Below are 15,129 nucleotides of genomic sequence, written 5' to 3'. Positions count from 1 at the left end.
AAATTTGTAGATATGGCTATGTTTAACCTCAGCAATTTCACCTGGTCTGATCCTGCAAGGAATCTGCAGAGCAAAGTGCTGTACAAAAACAAAAAGGAAGGAAAGGATGAATTTGGATATTCTCAGGGCTACATCTCCATGACATTGTAGAGTGCTGTAGGGGAAAAGCCACTAGGTGTTTAACATACTTGGCACAGAGCAATTGTAGTGTTTTCTATTTTCCAAGGCAACAAAACAAAACTGTGATTTTTCTTTTGGCAAAGGTACAGGAGAGCTGGTCACTGAGTTCATATACTTGTCTGAGTGTGGAGAATTACTGTAAAGTCACTAGAGGAGTCAAGGAAAGAGTAACAGACAAATGTTCCAGTGTAGTCAGCCCCCAAATGTCAGTGTCATCTCAGAACACTAGACTTAAGGCAACGCAGAAAACAAAACACCTAATAGCAGCAGTGGATGAGGAAAAGTCAGCATGCTATTTAAAACTTTAGTTAAAATCATTTAGATTACTAAAGTGCCAATTAGTTGAATATAAGTAGAGCTTGTAGGAAATTATAACTGAAAGTTACATTCAAGATGCAACTGAGGGTTCCTCACCAATTTAGCCCTCTGGTTTTCCATGTTTTCTGTGTTTTTAATATTTTTTAAACCCAGGAGTGCTTTACCACTGAGACACATCCACAGTTCTTTTTTAAAAATTTGGGATAGTGCCTCACTAAGTTGCTAAGTCTTGTCTCAAATTAATGGTCCTTCTGCCGCAGCTTCTCCTGTTGTTGGGATTATAGGCCTATGGTGCTGTGCACCTGGATAGATATTTTGAAGTATAAAGATTGAGGCATCTGATTCATATAACACTGACTCATCTATCTCGTTTTTTATATTCATTCAGGGCCTTATTCTGTTATCCAGGATTCTTTAATTTCTGTTTCCTCTACCTAACATTTGTCAAGCAAATTGAGATAGAATTCTAATAATGACACTAAAAAGAATAAAAGGTCCTAGTGGACCATTTAAAATGTCCAGTAAATATTAAATGGTACCCACTACAGTTTTAGTCTTTGGTGTTTTTGGTTTCTTTCTGAGTCCTTGATGAAACTGTGATTCTGTTATGATATCTGAAGACTATTAGTTAACCAGAATTTTTGGTTAGCCAGAATGAGTCAGGTTGCTCCCAATACTAAATAATAGTTAATAAGAACTCAAAAGTATATTAGTCAAGGTTATATCACAATGTAGATAACTACCCAACAAATACTTATTTGGATGCATTCAGAAGCTATAGAAAAGTAGATGCCAGAGCTAGAGAGTCTAGAAAAACTGTCTATGGGTAGAAAAGGGAGTGTTCAAGCGGTGGGGCACAGCCACATGGACCTCTTTGAACTAGAGTGGAACAGCACTCTTAAGGAAAAGGGAATAACTTCTCTTGAAATTTCCCACAAGACTTGGGACTAAAAAATATTAAGGAGGAGGAAGACTCATAAGTTGGCATTGTCTTCCCACTTGAAAAAGGAAAGTTACCTTGAGTCTTCTCAGGTCTTCCATCTTTCAGAAAGAAAGGAGGAGGGATATAGCAAGATCAAACTTTCAGCACATTGGTAGAAGAGCAACATCCCAAGTAAATCAAACTCTGACACAGAGACCAAGAAGAGCCTTCTTCCCCTGAATGACAATGTCTGTCAGGTGCACTCTTTAGGCTAGGCCAGGATTTCTTCACCTCAGCATTATTGACATTTTGGAGCTGGATATTTTTGTTTTGTTTTGTTTTGTTTTGTTTTGTTTTGGAAGGCTGTTAGGTGCATTATGTGTTGTGTAGCATCATCCCTGTCCTGTATACATGGGATAACAGCTATACTACCATCTCCACTTGTCTAACCAAACATGACTCCACACGTTTATCAAATGTTCCCTGGGGAGCAAGTATCCCTAGCTGAGAGTAACTGGTTTATGAGGACAAATGAAGACACACCCTCATGGTGATGGTTTGCAATGACAGCTTGATGGAGTGGTATACTATTACTCTAGTAGGGGGTAAGGCCAAAGTTCCTTGTGTGTTTTTATTTATTTGTTTGTGAGTAGTGTTGTGGAGACTCATATACTTGAAATATATACCAAATCAAGCTGTTGAGGCTTGGGGAAGATAACTGCTAGTAATTGAAAAAACATGATATTTCCCCCAAATCTTCTTCTTCAGAAATAATAATATTGTATTGCCCTTGTTAAAGAGAGATGGTGTGTTACTCTGGATTTAATTCATTGCCAAACTCTGCCATAAATAGTGGCACATTTGTACACTGTCTGGTGTATGTGAGGGATTCAAAAGATTCTCAGTTCCCACAGAGTGTAGCTCAAAAGTTTACATAAAATCAAAGTATGATCTTCACCTTTCAGTAAGTGGCTTATGCCTAAATTCTAGCAAGAACACAGAGACCCAGACTACAAATGAAGAAAGAACCCAACAAGAATTTGTAAACAACATAATATACAATTATTTTGATAAATTATATTGTTTAAAAGCAATATATAAAGCTTATGTCTGAAGTTCACAATTGACTTACTATAATTTATGGGTCAAATATTTCTAAAATTGGTTATGACTGTCTTAACCTTCTGACAGTTACTCTTTGTCCTTCAGGTTTTGGAAAAGTGTTACTTTATAATTTGAAGGACTGGAATATTTCCCTCTATTTGGATTTCTGAAGATAACTAGGAAAGGTGGGTTCAGAGTTCAGGAAAATAGCCTTTGCCTAAGGCTATATAAGTTGGTAAAACTTCCTATGGAAGTGGCACTTTGAGTAACTTTTCCCTTTATGTAACTACATAATTTACCCATGAAGAGAGGGGCAGAAAAGGTTGATCTCTGTCCACACCAGAAATAATTCTTCTGCACGGCTCAAATCCTTAGAGAAATACTGTTTTGTAGGTTAAGTAAGATTTTCCACTGGCATTTGTCATAGAGAAAAGGAAAAGAGGCTATTTTGTAAAAAAATATACTTGGCCTTAGGAGCCTAGGCGGATATATGCTCTTTTTATTTTTTTTAATTAGAGCTTTAATTGTATGCCTATTTGGCATGAAATGCAGCAAGATTGTTTTTCTTCTTTAAAACTATTCCAGAACAGAAATGATAAACAGCAGGAAAATCAGCTGAAGAAGAGAAAACCAAAGGGAATTGAGATTGTTTAGCCCATAGAAGAACTGGCTAAGGGGTGACTTAGTAATGATCTTCTAGGACCTGAAGGACAATCATTAGGACCAGATGCTCCCCATCTGCAGAGAGGGTGGAGATACAGGAAATGACACTATAGCAGAAGAAAGTTTAAGGAAGAATTTACTGGCAGTGAAGGCTGTCAAACACCAGAATATATTACTTTAGAGGTCTTGAAATTACCATTGGGGTGTTTTACATTTTGGTTTCAAACAGAATAGATTTTCTCTTGTCAGAGGTGGTTGAGGTGAGGTTTTGCATGAAGATGATGGGAGTGGTAAAATCTCAAAATTTTTCTTAGTTCTATGATTCTGTAAAGTCTGTATATTATTTGTACCATGTCCCATAAGGTGCTCATTTTTTCAATGCATGTTATGTTTCACATTATATTGTCACTTCATGTAATTTCAATTTCTCAGTTATTCCTACTTATGGAAATTTATTTATGTGACTTTTCCACCCTCTTGAATATTGGAAACTGTCCACTCTGCCTTACTTCCCTTCCTTTCTTCTCCAAATTTCTTTTCTCATTTTATTAATTTTCTCAATTTTCAGTTTTGTGTTTATTCTCCTGTAAAGATGTGAGAGCATGTGCAGGCTTTGCATAGCATTTAGCACATTATTATAGACCAATTTTGCAGCCAATCATTTTATTTTCATTTCAGAATGTGATACAATATTAGAGAATATTATTCCGTGCAATAATTCAGCATAGTATTTTTCACTTGGCTTTCACTATGTTTTAGAGGCATATTTGCTGTGTCTATGTCAAAATAATCATTTGGTTCATTTTGAGGCAGAAGTAAAAGACTAGAACTAAAAAGAGAAACTGGCAACTTCAGGCAACTTTAGATTAAAATAGACTGCCTGAATCTTTGTACTGAGTGTGTTAGAGAAATGTAAATACATGATATGCCTGTCTTAATGAAAGCACCTACAGATCCATTAAATTGTAGTAAGAACCCATCAAATACCAATGACTCCTAACTGCGGATAGAAAAGTAAATCTTAATTCCTCAGCTTGACACTCAAGTCTTCCTCAATCTTAACATGAATTTTTCTCTCTGCATTTTAAAAAATATTTTTATGAGTACATTCAAATTATACATAGTAGTGGGGCTTACTCTGACATATTTGTACATGAATGAAATATAATTTGTTCCACTTATGTCCCTGGTACTCCTCTTTTCCTCCCCTCCCTCTTTCTGTTCCCCTTCATACACTCCACAGAACTTCCTTCTATATATTTATTGGTTTTTAACTGGTGCTTTATAGATACACATAAAGGTGAAATTAACTGTGGTATATCCATTTAGATACATAACTTATTTTGGCTAATTTCATTCTGCAGTTCCTTCCTTTTCTCATCCCTCCTCCCTCCCCTTTCTATCTATCTCCTTCCTCAAGTCCACTGATATCCTTCCAATTTCCATGGAATTTCCTGCACACATACTTTTTTGTTACTTTGTTTCCTTAGAACAGATCCTCTATTTGGCTTAATTATTCTCATCAGCTTTCTTTATCCTAAAATACACCATTTGCTTGATGCCTTCTATTACCCCAAAATAACCAGCCTTTCCACCCATCCAATCCTCCTTCTCCTCATTTTCTCTCATCTCTGTCATCATCGATACTATTGGTTGATTGCTTACCATGCTTAAGACTCTGTTTTAAGCCTTTAAATTCAATTAATGTTTGCAAGGATATTTTAAGTTAAATATTGTTCAGAGCTAATTTCTAATAACCTCCCCTTGTGAAAGACCACTTTAGTCAATTGAACCCCAGTAATACATTCTTCTCTAAATTCATAATGTCTATTTTCTTTTCCATCTATTAAGTCACTGAATCTTCATAGTCTCTTATGCAATATTGTTTCCATTATTAAGCTGGAAGCTTTTGAAGGGAAAAACTGTGGTTTATAATAATTTTTATACTTATATAAATGAAAATACATATTAGGTTCACAATCAATATAGTACTCCATGGAAAGGCTGAACACTTGGACAAAAGGGATGATCAAGATCAGACAAACTTGCATCCTAGGAGTATATCATTACTTCATTAACACATATTTATGAATACTCACTGTACACCAATAGTTTAATGTGATCTATGAGGACAAAAGAAGGAAAAATACTGCCTCTGTTCATAGTATAGATAGATGGAAAAATTTAATGTACATTTATAGAAGAAAATATAAGAAAGGTCATTAAACAAAGCAAACATCAAATAAAACAAAAGAAACATTAAAAACCTGGTGCTGAACTGTTATTGTGGAGTCTTAGAATAAGAAAATAATAGCTTTGACCCAGAACAGTGCCACATGCCTCTAATCCCAGTGACTTGAGAGGCTGAGGCAGGAAGGTCTCAAGTTTGAGATAAGCCTCAACAACTTAGCAAGAACCTGTCTGAAAATAAAAGGGCAGGGGATGCAAGTCAGTGATTAAGCGCCCCTGGGTTCAAACACTATACCAAAAACAACAACAGCAACAACAAAAAAGACCTTTGGAGTCCCTAGAAAGTATCCTCCTTTTGGATTTCAGTTTTCTCCTGCAACTTGGATTTTCCTCTTCTTTCTCATATCTGGCATAAAAAAGGGCATGAGAATGTGACATAACAGAATAAGAGAAATAATTTGTGATGCTGAAAAGCAATCCTTACCCATTGTTTGGCACAGTAATGGCATATTGAAGGTGCATAAAATGAAACACTGTTGAAACTCCATGTGTTTAGGAATCCAGGCAAAGGGATTCACACCATATCTGATACAACAATACCTTATGAATCTCAAGCTCTGTGGTTACTTTTTCTTCCTGCCTTCCCTCCCTCCTTTCTTCCCACCCTCCTGCCTCTCTCCTTTCTTACTTCCTTTATCATTTCTAGCAACACTTTTAATGAGGTAGACAGTAGTGTTATTTGTTCCTGGAAGTAGAAATAATTTAAAAACCTAGATTAAAAGAGGACAACATATAAACATGTCCATGGAACATGTTTATAGCCTCAAACAAGTTTTATTTACATTGTCAACCAAGTATTGTTCATGCAGAATTAATCTTGAAGGTATGTCTTCATAATTTCTCAAGATAAATACTGATCCTATTAGAGAAAAAAAATGTTTCGATTTAAAAGAACCAGGGCCATCCAATACTTTGCATGTATATGTAGTTTTGCCTGCACATATATCTGGCAGGTGCAGGTGGGGAATGAGTCAGGAGACTTAATATCAATCTTCTTTATAAACTGATTTTCAGACTTTATTTTGTAGTTCCAGATGTGCAAAGAAGTGTGTATGCACACACACAAATGAATAACTCTGTTAGAGAATTGAAATACTTTAAGTAACACACTTCAAATGTGTCCAGCTTGACGCAGGATTGAACAAGAAACCTTGGAAAACTCAAATGCATGTCCTAAAGATTCTGGTGACATGGCTGTGAGTTTATCATCCTTTGACATTTGAGGTGATGGCTAAAACTAAATGATCAAATCCTTTGAATTTTTTATTCCAGAACCTTGTGAATCATTATGAACTCTTGTCAATATTTCTGGAGGCTAATGAAAGACAGAAATTAAGTCTTTCTTTCCTTTATGCAACTGGGACATCAAGAGCTTGTTTTCCTTTTATGCCATTTATCTCCTCAACTAATAATCCTTAGGCTCATATTCCACTTTTCATTTACATTCTTTAATCTCTTAACTTAATCACAGAAACATAAAAGTTTAATACTGGAAAGAAAAGTTTTTCTTTGATATTTCAAGTAAAGGTCATATTTAATATCCAATATTAATATGGATTTTGTCTCTGTTAATTCAAGAAGTTGATAGGAGGCTTGCCCTGGAAGCTTTACCAAATAAGATCCTATTTGTCTATTTTGTGTTGAAATAGTTCCTTATTAAATCATTTAAATGCCTGAACCTTCCCTTTTTCTCCTCTTTCATTGCTTGTGTACCAACATCTATTCCCAATCAGAATAAAGATTTATTGTCCTTGTTCTTTTGCAGTTAAGTAAGCTCAATTTTAATATTATATCCAAAGTCTGTTTTCCAGTGTGAATTGACTTTAGAATAGTTTCTTTTAATCTTCTTGAATAGACCATTGTGGCTCTCAGAAGCACAACTTATTTTACTGCCATCAGCATTTTGGCTGAAAGAAAATGAATTTGGACAGTCCTTGATATCTAGGTATAGGTCAAACTTCAGTTTAATTCTTCCTTCCTGTCCTACCCACTTAGCACATTGACTGACCATCTCTGGAGCAAGGGTAAGCAGAAGTCCCAGGTAAATGTGGAACTTTTAAGAATTTTTAAAAGTGATTGAAATGGTGGAAATTCTTCACATGGTTCTGAGACTAAATTTTCTATAATATGACCAAGCAGGTTGACTCTTTTCCACTTGATATTTTAGAATTATATTTGTGTGTTTCTTTCTGTTGTAAGCCCAATGTAAGGAAAGTAACATTTGATCATACTCCTGATCTACTAAGCCAACATTTCTGTTCCTAACAAGGGTTCAAGTATCACTTTTCTCTACTAAAGAGAAGCATGTATCTTAGGCTGAAAGCCAGGACTCAGGCATCACACACCAATCTTAGTTTTTGATAGTAGAGATTATACAGTTCCTCATCTCTCCCACCACACCAAACCCCATCCTATTTCATTCAAAATTATCCCATTCTGTATACTTAAATTTAAATAAAAAATAAGCATTGATCTTCTAACTCTGAGATTCTCTTCAATATTGCCAATTACTTTATGACGTTTGGCTTGTTGGGCTTTTCATAATATCATTGTCCAGGCAATATGTTGCTTTCATGTTCCGATGAATTTGTTTGACTGCAGAAGTGTTATAAACAGTTTCAGTCTATTTTGCAACTATCTGTATTACTTCAATGTCAGAGTACAAAGCAGAACACATTTTGGGTAGATGGAATCAATTAACATTTGAGCCATAAACCCAAGTCTTTGAAAAAGCATTTACCAGACATTAGAAATTATCAGAATGCTACCACCGTTTTCTGATTTTTAATCCTTCTAACAGTGATATTTTGTTGATTAAATTAGATTGCTGTCATCAACTTGGTACTTGTAGCTTTTCTTCAGTATTTTAATTATCAGGTTCTTGTCTGAGTTGAGACATTGGGAGATTGGACAATCTTTTAAGTTTAATTCCTTATTTTTAAATTTCTTATGGTTTTGGAGGGAACCAATTGGAAGGAAAAACAAGAAACAAATGATCTATACATATATGCATGCCACAATTATTTGTTTCTGTGTTAGAGAGTGTAGGGTAGACAGATAGGAGGGGAAAAAATCACCATAGTTTAATAGGAAATCTTCACATCAAAGCCAATTTGTTTGTTTTACACTATTCAACAGGAAAAGTTGAACATATTTACTGAGCACCTATTTCATGCATAGCACTGTTATGTGATCTTGGAGACTCAACATAACTGATACATGAATGTATGAAGATGGATGTATATATAGATGGATATATACATCCATCTCAAAAATGTATATTTTCTGGTAGTTTTGTTATGTTTTTGGTGTAAAACATACCTTTTTTGTTTTCCTACAAATGGAGACTAGACCATAGACCTAATAACTCTTCCCTTATTTGGTTCCATTTAGTAACAGTATGGTTTCTACAGGCCTTTGTGGTAATTTTGTTTTCTCATGAGGCCTTTTGGTTCTCATCTCTCCTTTCTCTTGGTGTGTAGTTGACAAGTTTTGCAAAGAATATCACAGAGTCATCACTCAAATCAGCAGTCTTGAATTTAACTGACCAAGAAGCATACATTCTCAGTTCTAGAGAAAGCAACAACTCTGTGCAAAATGTTGTTCTGCTTCTGATTGCCTCAGACCCATAAATTACACATAGATTGCACCTAAATTTCCATTAATATCCCTAACCATGACAAACAATTTCAGATTTCTTTCTGCTTTTACAAATAGAGTCCATTCCCTTCCTGTCATAATTATATGCCCTACAATATCTACCGTCAACCCTATTACTACAACTGCAATTCTGACAGAAGCACATACACCTATGCATATACCTTACGTGCACTCAAACTATTCCTGACAAGAAAATGAAGATATATGATTTTGGTTATAATTATTTTATCTGTGATATCAACCTCAAAAATTAATGGCATCCCTATATATTACTACTTATCCTTAATTTATTATGAATTGTTCATCCAGCGATTTATCCTAAATTCACCTTGAGCCTAATTATGCTTTCAGCCAGTTTCAGCACTTGACATAAGAAACTCTGTATGTCTACCACCCACAGTGGAAACCATAAGTGTTCTGTTTGATTTTCCTAAAATGACCTCTAAAGAGGTTCTTCTCTTTTGAATTTTTCTCAGATAATTTAGTGACCAGTTTTTCATTCATTTATATCTTGATATTTAAATATTTACAGCTATACTGTCTTAAACTTGAGAGATATGCTTACTTTGCTTCTAGATTCTAGCACAGAGTTTAGCATGTAGTGGTGCATTAAAAGATTTAAATATTAACCTTCTTCTTCCTCTTCCTCTTATCCTCCTGCTTCTCTTCCTGCTCCTCCTCCTTCTCCTTCTTCATTGCTTTGTGCAGTAGGGACCTATTATGATTAGAGGTATTAAATAAGATAATGGACTTCCTACAATGAACTTAAACATAGATCTTAGTTTTCTTAACAAGATTATTATAATGCCATTGGCCAAGTACAGCTTAAAGTATAATACTATTACCCTATGTAAACTATTAAACTGCATTAGTATATAAGACCCAAATTTTCCCCAGATATATTTCTGGACAAAAAGTAAGGAGAAATCCATTCTAGTTTTTGGTTATATACATTATCTTGAGCCCAGTTTCACAATTAAACTAATCTGCTGGTGGAAGTTTGCTATTACAAAATACTAGTGTTGGTGACCATAGCAGACTGTGGACAATGAGATTGTGGCATGGTTCATAACTGACACAGAGAATGGACTGACAGGATAATTCTGTTACTTATGGAATATATTATTGGCATTCAAATCTCCATATTATTCAAAGTACTTTTCTGAAAATATACTTTAATGCAAAAAGTAAACCACCCTTTCCCTGATCCTTAAAAGTAATTCATATTTTGATGGGCCAGTTGGTGAAAGGATCTTATAAGTTCTTTACTTTCACTTAGAGATACCATACAGTTTTAGAGAATCCATAAAAGCATAATTGTCTAATGCCTATCAGTTGTTTAATTTCTATCAGATGATTCAAAATGCAACTTTCCAATTTCTAAAAAGGAAGAGCTAGGAAGACATTCTAATTCTTTTATCACTGTCCAGGTGAAACAGAAGTTGATTAAGGAGATTCCCTCTAAAGCTAGTTAATAAGTAATCCATAAATATATTTTTTTTCATTTGTAAATTTCTTTTCTTTAATAAGGATGTGAGGTTACAAATTATGCTTTCTTCTTTTACTAAAAGAAGGATTTGGCCATACTGACTTTGACCATTTCTATTGTAAACCTTAGATTAAAAGGCAGTAATAAAAACAGGTGATTAAATCACTAGCTAGTTTAACTACATAGTGACATCTGAAGCATACCTCTTTTGTTTTGAGAAACTTTCCCTATCTTAGCAAAATCTTCAATATTTTTGCTAGTGTTTCTCATTCCTTTTCTTCAATGATTTGTCCATACTAGCCTTTATCTTCCACTAAACCTAATGACAGAAAGTTCATTGCTCCCATTCTCATTTTCTGCATGTAGTCAAATGATCTTAGGCTGGGTGTGGTGATGCATGCCTGTAATCCCAGAGACTTGAAAGACTGAAGCAGAAGAATCACAAGTTCAAAGCCAGTCTCAGCAACTTAGTGAGGCCCCATGCAACTCAGTGAGCTCCTGTCTCTAAATAAAACACAAAGAAAAGGGCTGGGGATGTGGCTCAATGGTTAAGTTCTCTGGGTTCAACATCCAGTACCAAAAAAAAAAAAAAAAAAAAAAAGCTCTTCCAATGATGCTTATGAAACCTCCATGCTGATGGGGATACCATCTGGTAGCATGACATCTCTTTCCAAAATGTTCTAGACCTCTAAACCTTAGGCAGAACTCTCAGAAAGTTCAACTATAAGTCATTATGCTTTATATCATTTGGCTCACAATGAAATTTGTGTTGTATTATTTGAGTTCTGTGTAACTGATATCTTTTCTTATTTGTTGTTTTTAGATACCTGACAGTAGAGTGTATTTTGGCATATAATACATGGAGTAAAACCCATTCCAATTAGGATTCCATTCTAATGTGCCTGATGCGGAGTTACAATGATGATGTATTCAAATACAAGGATGGAAATGCTGCATCTGATTAATTCTACTGTTCTTCCTATTCCCTTCCTCCTCCCTTTCCCTTCCCCTTCCCCTCCCTTCCCTTCATTTCCCTTTGTCTAATCCAATGAACTTCTATTCTTCCACTCCCTACCCTCCCTTGTTATTGGTTAGCATCCACATATCGAGAGGACCCTAGGCCTTTAATTTTTTGGCTTAATTCACTTAGCATGATATCCTCCATTTCCATCCATTTACCTGCAGATGCTATAATTTCATTATTATTTATGGCTGAGTAATATTCTACTGTGTATATATAACACATTTTCTTTATCCATTCATTTCTTGAAGGGCAGGTAGGTTGCTTCCATACCTTGGATTTTGTGAATTGAGCTGCTATAAACATTGATGTGGCTGTGTCACTGTAGTATGCTTATTTTAAGGCCTTTGGTATGAACTCAGTGGGATAAATGAATCAAATGGTGGTTGCATTCCAAGTTTTCTGAGGAATCTCCATACTGCTTTCCAGAGTAGTTGTGCCAATTTGCTGTCCCACTGGCAATGTATGAGTGTACCTTTTTATCCACATCCTCACCAATATTTATTGTTACTTGTATTCTTGATAATTGCCATTCTGACTGGAATGAGATAGTTTTGATTTACATTTCTCTATTGCTAGAAATGTTGAACATTTTGCATATAATTTTTAACCATTCATATTTCTTCTTCTGTATAGTGCCTGTTCAGTTCCTTTTCCCATTTATTGACTGGGTTATTTGTTTTTTGGTGTTAAATTATTTATTTCTTTATATATCCTAGATATTAATGCTCTTTCTGAGGTGCAAGTGGTAAAGGTTTTCTCCCAATCTATAGGCTCTCTGTCCGTGTTCTTGATTGTTTCCTTTGCTATGAAAAACCTTTTTAGCTGATGCTATTCCATTGATTGATTGATTATTTATTTTATTTCTTGTGCTTTAAGAGTATTATTGAGGAAGTCTATTCCTGAGCCTAGATGATGGAGAATTTGGCATACATTTTCTTCTAGTAGGTTCAGAGTCTCTGGTTTAATGCCTAGGTCCTTAATCCAATTTGAGATGTACAGGGTGAGACATGGGGGTTCAATTTCAATCTACTACATATGGATTTTCAATTCTCCCAGCACCATTTGTTGAAGAGGCTATCTTTTCTCCAATGTATGTTTATGGCTCCTTTGTCTAGTATGAAATAACTGTATTTATGTGGGTATGTGTTTTCATCAGCTTTTTTTTCTAATGTGACTAAAAGATCTGACCAGAACAACTTTAGAGGAGGAAAAGTTTATTTGAGGGCTCATGGTTTGAGTGGTCTTAGGCCATAGGCTAGCTCCATTTCTAAGGGCTCCAGGTGAGTCTGAACATCATGACAGAAGAGTGTGTCAGAGGGAATTCACTCACATGTCGATTAGGAAGCAGAGACAGATAGTCTCCACTTGCCAGATACAAATATATACCCCGAAGTCACATCTCCAATTCCCACCTCCTCCAACCATACCCTACAACTTCAATTATCACTCAGTTAATCCCTATCAGGGGATCAATTCACTGATTGGGTTAAGATGCTCGAAACCCAATCATTTCTCCTCTGAACCTTCTTGCATTGTCTCACATGTGAGCTTTTGGGGGACACCTCACATCCAAATCATAACAGTACATCTCTGTGTATTCTAATCTGTTCTAATAGTCTTCATGTCTGTTTTTATGCCAATGCCATGCCAGTCTTTTTACTGTAATTCTGTAGTATAATTTAAAGTTTGGTATCATGATATCTTGCATGAATCACTTTTCTCGCTCAGCATTGTTTTGGATATTCTGGATCTCCTATTTTTCCAAATGAATTTCATTATTACTTTTTCTAGTTCTATGAAGAACATAATTGAAATTTTAATAGAAACTGCTATAATCTATATAGCACTTTTGGTAGTATAACTATTTTGACAATATTAACTCTGCCTATCCAAGAACATGGGAGATCTTTCTATTTTTTAAGGTCTTTGTCAATTTATTTAGTGTTCTGTAGTTTTCATTGCAGAGGTCTTTCACAACTATTGTTAGGTTGATTTCCAAGTATTTTTTTGAGGCTATTGTGAATGGCATATTTTTTTCTGATTTCTCTTTCAGTCAATTCATCATTGGTGTATAGGAACATATTTGATTTATGGATGTAAGTAACTGATATTTTATTTGCTGTGTGGCTACTGTTAATTTTATCAACAGATTACAAGGAAAAATATTCAAAATAAACTGGCGTTAGCCATAGTATTGCTTTAGAAAAATGCCTACAAATTCTTTGAAATTCCTCTCTTTCAGTGGTAGACACTGCCCCTCTCTTGGAGTGTATGCTGGCCTTAATAACACTTGTAACAAATAAATGAGAGGCAGCAGTTTGTCATCTTAGGGACTAGATTATTAAAGGCACTATGGTTTCCTTTTCACTTGTTCTTTATATTGCTCCCTGTCAGGGATGCTAGTTGCTATAACGTGAGGACACACAAATAGCCTATGGAGAGAACTTCCATGGAGGGTAACTGATGCTTCCTACTAAGAGCCATGTAAGTGAGTCATCTTTAAATGGATCCTGAAGTCACAGTCAGGATTTCAAATTACTGCACACTCAGTCAACATCTTTTTTTTTTTTTTTTTTTGCTTTATCTTGCAGAACCATCTGAATTAGGATAGCATTATATTTTATTGTAAACAAATGGTATACATGTTATTTCTCTATTTGTACATGGAGTCAAGGCATACCATTTGTGTAATCACAAATTTACATAGGGTAATGTTGTTTCATTCATTCTGTTATTTTTTCCCTTCCCCCTACCTCTCCCACCCCTCTTTTCCCTCTGTACAGTCCTTCCTTCCTCCATTCTTACCACCCTCCTTAACCCTAACCCTAAACCTAACCCTAACCCTAACGCTAACCCACCCACCCTCTATTATATGTCCTCATCTGCTTATCAGTGAGATCATCCTTTCGTCCTTTAGTTTTTTTGAGATTGGCTTATCTCACTCAGCATCATATTCTTTCATTTCATCCATTTCATCCTGCAAATGCCATAATTTTATCATTATTTATGGCTGAGTAATACTCCATTGTATATATATGCCACACTTTCTTTATCAATTCATCAATTGAAGGACATCTAGGTTGGTTCCACAATCTGGCTATGGTGAACTGAGCAGCAATGAACATTGATGTGGCTTTATCTCTGTAGTATGCTGATTTTAAGTCCTTTGGGTATAGGCCAAGGATAGGGATAGCTGGGTCAAATGGTAGTTCCATTCCAAGCTTTCTGAGGAATCTCCATACTGCTTTCCAGAGTGGCTGCACTAATTTGCAACCCCACCAGCAATGTATAAGTGTACCTTTTTCCCCACATCCTCTCCAACACCTGTTGTTGCTTGTGTTCTTGATAATCACCATTCTAATTGGGGTGAGATGGAATCTTAGGGTAGTTTTGATTTGTATTTCTATTATTACTAGAGATGTGGAACATTTTTTCATATATCTGTTGATTGCTTGTACATCTTCTGTGAAGTGTCTGTTCATTTCCTTAGCCCATTTGTTGATTGGATTATTTATATTC

At 35.3% G+C, this 15,129-nt stretch overlaps 1 long non-coding RNA gene across 1 annotated transcript in view; it reads right to left on the bottom strand.

The window, feature by feature from the left end:
* Positions 1–9,745: 9,745 nt before the first annotated feature.
* The window catches only part of LOC306651963, a 318,748-nt gene continuing 313,364 nt past the window's right edge, over positions 9,746–15,129 (bottom strand). The window contains exon 8 of the long non-coding RNA XR_013761264.1: positions 9,746–9,812. This is a non-coding gene — a long non-coding RNA (uncharacterized lncRNA). The remainder of the gene's footprint in view (positions 9,813–15,129) is intronic.

The sequence above is a fragment of the Sciurus vulgaris genome, assembly GCF_902686455.1.
Source record: "Sciurus vulgaris genome assembly, chromosome: X".
NCBI classification, from domain to species: domain Eukaryota; kingdom Metazoa; phylum Chordata; class Mammalia; order Rodentia; family Sciuridae; genus Sciurus; species Sciurus vulgaris.
The sequence above is the reverse complement of the archived record's forward strand: the minus strand, read 5'-3'. Positions and strand labels throughout refer to the sequence as shown.